Source organism: Podarcis bocagei (genome assembly GCF_964188305.1).
Source record: "Podarcis bocagei genome assembly, chromosome: W".
Classification (NCBI taxonomy): domain Eukaryota; kingdom Metazoa; phylum Chordata; class Lepidosauria; order Squamata; family Lacertidae; genus Podarcis; species Podarcis bocagei.
The window spans coordinates 92,355,618-92,361,617 of record NC_138131.1 but is presented as its reverse complement, the minus strand read 5'-3'; positions in this window follow the sequence as shown (position 1 = coordinate 92,361,617).

The window sequence follows — 6,000 nt, the reverse complement described above, 5'->3', positions numbered from 1 at the left end:
AGACTGAAGGTACTTTTTATCACCTTTGGTGGACCTGCCCGAAGATCAAAGCCTTTTGGGAAATGATCTATAATGAAATCAAGAAAGTCCTTAAGTGGACTTTTTCTAAAAAACCTGAGGCTTTCCTCTTGGGCATGGTCGGCCAATTGGTGCCAAGGAAGGATAGGACGTTTTTTATGTACGCTACTACAGCAGCGAGAATTCTTCTGGCAAAGTATTGGAAGACACAAGAACTACCCACTCTGGAAGAATGGCAGACGAAGGTGATCGACTACATGGGTCTGGCAGAGATGACCGGCAGAATCCGTGACCAGGGGAAAGAGACAGTGGAAGAAGATTGGAAGAAATTTAAAACATATCTTAAAAACTGTTGTAAAATTGAGGAGTGTTAAGATGTTAAGGAACAAAGAAATAGAGAATTGCAGCTGAAACCAATAAGTTAAAGAAAAAAAATCTAATGAAAGTGATTGGTTTAAATTAGATTTAAGAAGTTGCTGAAGAAATGTGAAACAAGGATGCAGAAAAGGGAAGGTATGGGGAAGTCCGGGAAGCAAGGTGTATGAAAATAAGGCTAAGAAATTATACGTGTTTATTTGTTTGTATGTTATTGTTATTGTCTTATTTATAGTTTGTTTTTATTATGTGTTTGGAAAATTAATAAAAATTTATTTCTTTAAAAAAAAGAAGAAATCTACCTGGCAGGGGAGGAAATGTGCAATTGGGACTCCAGGGAACTTTGACACACTGCTGTGCTGTTTTGTCCAAACTTGTTCTGCTTTCACTTTTGTTTGGGCGCCGTAAGTGCTGTTCCTGTTTCTCTTATCATAATGCCAAGGTCTCCATCAAAAGCAGAAATTGCGTGCACGAAAGTTGAAGCAACTTCTACGGAACAGAAACACAACGTGGCATTGTCTCATCGGTCTTGATCCATCAAGGGTGCTCTATTGTGTGCACGAAACATACCAGAGCTGCTGGGTGCGATGGCTATCAGGGCTTCAAGTAAAAGTAGTGATTATTTATTTCACCACTGAGGGAGGGTGGCACTCTGCGCATGCTCAGGCACTCACTCGTTTATGATGGCTTGAACATGAGAGGTAAGCGGAACAGCCGTGCACAAAGGCAGCATACCTCTAACGTAAGAACATAAAAAGAGCCTGCTGGATCAGGCCAATGGCCCAACTATTCAAGCATCCTGTTCTCACAGAAGCTGAGCAGATGTGTGTGGAAAACCCATAAAAATAAAATACCAGGGACGGGCAATCTGTGGCCATACAGATGGTCTCTGCCAGCATGGCTAATGGTCAGGGATGGTGGGCATTGCAGTATATGTTTTAATGTACATATTGTCTCATCCCAAGGATAACCATTTTGTAGCCTTTCAAGAGGAAAGGAGAACAAGGATCAACTCTGTCCCAGAAACAATCTGATGGGATGCCCATGTGTTGAAGGCATGCTGTCTCTTATTGTGATATATACAGTGTGGAATTATAGTCCTGTAAGGAATCTGCTAGAATGCTGAGGGTTTTTTCCCATGTGGATTTGGAATTTGATAGTACAGTGGTACATTGGTTCTCGAATGTAATCCGTTCCGGAAGTCCATTCGACTTCCGAAACGTTCTAAAACCAAGGTGCGGCTTCCAATTGGCGCCGGCGCCCTGGAAACAATAGCCGACAGCCACATCGGGCATTCGGCTTTCGAAAAAAGTTTGCAAACCAAAGCATTTAACTTCTGGGTTTGCGGCGTTCGGGTTCCGATTTGTTCGTCAACTGAGCCATTTGAGACCCAAGGTTCCACTGTGCCTTCAAGTGTCCTCTCCGGATAGGAGGCAACTTCTTCTGTTCACATTGAAGGTCCCAATGGGGAACAATGTGGGTCACACAAGACCATGCTCCTGTCTTGCACATGCTCTAACACAATAGGGCACCTGTTTACAGGTGTACACCTGTGTACCCAAGAAAAAGGAAAGCTTAAGCATCTTTCAGAATACTTTTTACCCAGGGGCAAGTTTTTGCCAAATTTAAGAAATTAAGTGGTCAATCAGCTAAAACACATACATTTAATTGACCAGCTGTGCAACCCTGAGCAGTTTTACTCACTGAGTAGCCCCACTGAGTTCAGCAAGATCACTCTTGTAAGTGCCTGTAAAATGCACCCCACATTTTCTTTAAACAATGTCAGGCTTAGAGAGAAAAAGGGAACTGGGTACTCCTTATTCGTCTCAACTGCTCCTGAATCTATTTCCCTTTTTGGCCTGGTGCCTAAAGGTGTATGATGAAGGTGCCAGGCAAGCATTCCACAAACAGGGAGCCACTGCAGATAAGGCCCGTTCTTGTGTTGCAGTGGCGTAGCGTGGGGGGTGCAAGGGGTGCAAGCCGCACCGGGCGCAACATCTGGGGGGGGGCGCGCTCGCTGCCTCCGGAGTCGCCGAAGAGCCTTGGGCGCAGGCTGTAGCAGAGCCGCATGTCTCGCGGCGCCCGGCTGAAGGCGCCCGGCAGGCAGCGGCTCTCAGCGCTCACCGCGGAGGACGCGCCAGGCAACCCCTCCTCACAGCCCCGCCTCCGCCGCTGCTGCTGCTGCTGCTGGGCCGTTGCATTTTCCTCGCCTCTCTGCCCCCCTCCTCCTCCGGGCAAGCGGCGTCGTTTGGGCAGCAGCGCCAGCGGCAACTCGCAGGTTAGGGGTTAGGGGGGGCGCAAATTACGTGCCTTGCCCCGGGTTAGGGGGCGCAAATTACTTGTGTTGCCCCGGGTGCTGACAACTCACGCTACGCCGCTGTTGTGTTGCCACCCTTTGGCCCTCTCGTGGGGGAGGCACACAAAGAAGGGCCTCTGATGTTTATTTCAGGGTCCGGGTAGGTTCTCATGGAGCGAGATCCTTCATGTCTTTGCTTTAGGAAAGAGGTACAAGGAGACCCCCTCAGCTCAGTTCTAGCAACTGGAACAATAATTCTTGATTATTGTGGTTATAGGTTAAAAAAAGGCCACTGTCCTGAAAATGCAGTGGGGCCTATTGTAGCTTTGCAAATCAGCCCACAAGTGAGGTGGGGGGAACTTTGATCTTTCAGATTTCAGAGGCGCTCTGCGCAAGGTCAAAATCCAGCAGCTCCCTGCCTCACCACCTGCTCTGCTCAATTCCCTACATCATAGTTGCGACACCCTGCAGTGCCCCCCCTTGGCTTGATGCCCAGTTTGGCAGAACTGGCTGCACTGCCCTAGATCTGCCTCTGCCACAAGTTACTAGTCCTCAACATTTCACTTGCTCACACTGACTTCCTTTAGGTACCCATGTCCATGTTTTCTTTCTATCTATCTATCTATCTATCTATCTATCTATCTATCTATCTATCTATCTATCTAATTTATTACGGTTGGAGACCAACTCATAAAACGCACTTGGGGGTACAGTCACAGAAGAAAAACAGAGAATTAAAAATGTACAACAATAAATTTAAAAACAATGTACAACAATAAACTATCGCAGGGAGTTGACCCAGAGTCACCCATGGAACCGAGTTTGGGGATTTTCATAACAAACTAGTTTGAGTTGGGAGATGGTCTGTGCCTACAGATCTGTACACAGAATCTGGCGACCATCCAGGTCGTCTTCTGATCTTTGCCTAACAGGAAAAGGTCAAGTTTTTGCTTTTCCGGGAGGTTGGCGAGCCTCACCAGCAGGGGATCAATGGTCTTACTACGTGCCTCTTCATAAAAGAGACATCTAAAGAACAAGTGCTCTGGGCTTCCTATCTCTCCCAATGGACAGGCGCAAAGACTCTGAGCATATGGGACTTCTTAAAGGCTCCTTCCAGGACCTGCGAGGGCAGAGCCGAGCTTCTGGCGAGTGTAAAGGCTCTTCTTGCATTTTTAGATACGAGAAAGAAGAGATATGCTGCCGGTGCAGCTATATATCTCTCGATTTCTCAAATTTTATAGTCGGGGCACCTTGCGCAGTCCTGTTGTCTCTCGGTGTCTAAGATTCTTTGCCTGACCGTGGCTTTTGCCTGGCCCAACCCCAGGCTCAGAAGGGCTTGAGGGGCAAAACCCAGTTTCTGAAGGGTGTTCAGGTCTGCAGTCTGCCAGCCTGACTGGAATTGATCGCAGAGGATCAATGGGGCTATCCCTCGGGGGAGCAGATTCAATGTCAGCCATTTGTAGATTGATGTTAGGCAGATATAAGCCTCCACTCTCATCATCCCCGTTTCGAGTCTAACCCATGCGTTTGAAACACATCTGGGGACTTGTAGGAGAGCTCTAAGAAGTTTGGATTGCACTCTCTCAAGTGGGGAGAAAGCAGAGGAAGGCGGGCCCAGAAAGGATCCATAAAGGAGCTGTGCCAAAGTTTTGGCCTTGTATAATTTTAGAGCCGCGGGGATGACGGAGCCCCCTTGTGCTCTGAAAAATTTAAGGATACAGTTTGCGGTTTTTCCTGCTGAGTTCCCGATGGAGTTTATGTGAAGTTTGTTGGTTCCTGAGGCCTGTACCACCATTCCTAGATACTTATAATTTGTGACTTGTTCTAATTTATGGCCTTAGAGTTCCCAGCTTCTAAGCTTTGGTTTTGCCCCAAAAGCAAGTATCTTGGTCTTTTGATAGTTGATTTTGAGACATTCAGTTTCACAGTATGCTGCGAGCTTCCTTAGCGCTCTTTTGAGTCCAATGGGGGTTCTAGATAGAATTACTGCCTCATTGGCATATAGCAGGACCGAAATATGCTGATTTGCGAGCTTCGGAGGGTGGAGTTCTGAGTCATTGGGTGCAGATACTAAATTATTTAAATAGAAATTGAATAGTAGAGGGGCCAATAGGCACCCTTGCCTGACTCCTTTGAAGGTTTTAATGGGGTCTGTTAGGTGTCCTAGGCGGCTACACCTGACTCTAAGAGCCGTGTTTGTGTGGAGTGCCTGAATTAAGAGCAGAAGCTTTCTATCTATATTGGTACCCTGTAGTCTGTCCCAGAGTCTGGTTCTGGAGACTATCTGTCTATCTATCTATCTATCTATCTATCTATCTATCTATCTATCTATCTATCTATTCAATGTTTAGGGGTACTCTCATTTTCTTACTCATATTTAAACACGGCCCCTCAATGAGGCCAAACCAGCTTTTAAATCCATTGTATTTTCAGACATAGTCAGGTTTATTAAGGTGAATGAATAGGGCCTGCCAAAAGGGCCCGAGAGCATAAACTCACCACTGCCCTTACCTGCTTTTCTTGCCATTCCCATCCATCCCTCACCGTTCATTTGTATAAAACTGGAGAGAAACACTCTGGAGAATTCACTGAACTGTTATTCTGTGACCTGAAAAGTTCCCTCCAGGGGCTGTGCCTGGAATGAGCTTCTGCTTCCTAACTATCCTAGGATTCCGGTCTGCCAGGCTTACCAGTTCCTGGTAAATAGACACTCCATGGACCAGTCAGTTGCTTCATTTCACAAACCCTGCTTTTGTAAGAGGCCCAAACAAATCAAGATGCTCTGGTTACCTTTTCGGCATAGATGCTCAGCAGGGACATCCAGGTAATGATTCTTCTCCCTTGGAGAAGACTTCTCAGTGCACCTAGGAGAAACAGGTAAGTTGTTTCATTTCCTTGCTGGAGAAAGGCTGAACTTTATCTCTCTCACACAATGCAAATGCAAGCAATCATATCATTTATAGAGGTTGCTTAGGGAAAGAAATTTATACAGCCAAGGTGTGTCACCATCACAACGGCATAGCAGTGTGAATTTGGAGAGTAACGGGGAACTCTGCATTTGTGTAATCAAGGAATAAAGTCCCAAAGGGGAGGAGTGAGGGATTAAGGTGGCTTGAACTCCGTCAGGAGGAAAGATCACCCAGATGTGGCCTGCGTATTGTCCTACCCAGTGCTTTTTTTCCTGAGGGGACGCGAGGGGCATACGCATACCCCTAAACATCTTGTGAATCTACGTTTGGCCTCATTGCGGGGCAGTATTTCAATATGCCTAGGAAAATGAGAGTACCCCTAAACATTTTTTTTTTTAAAGG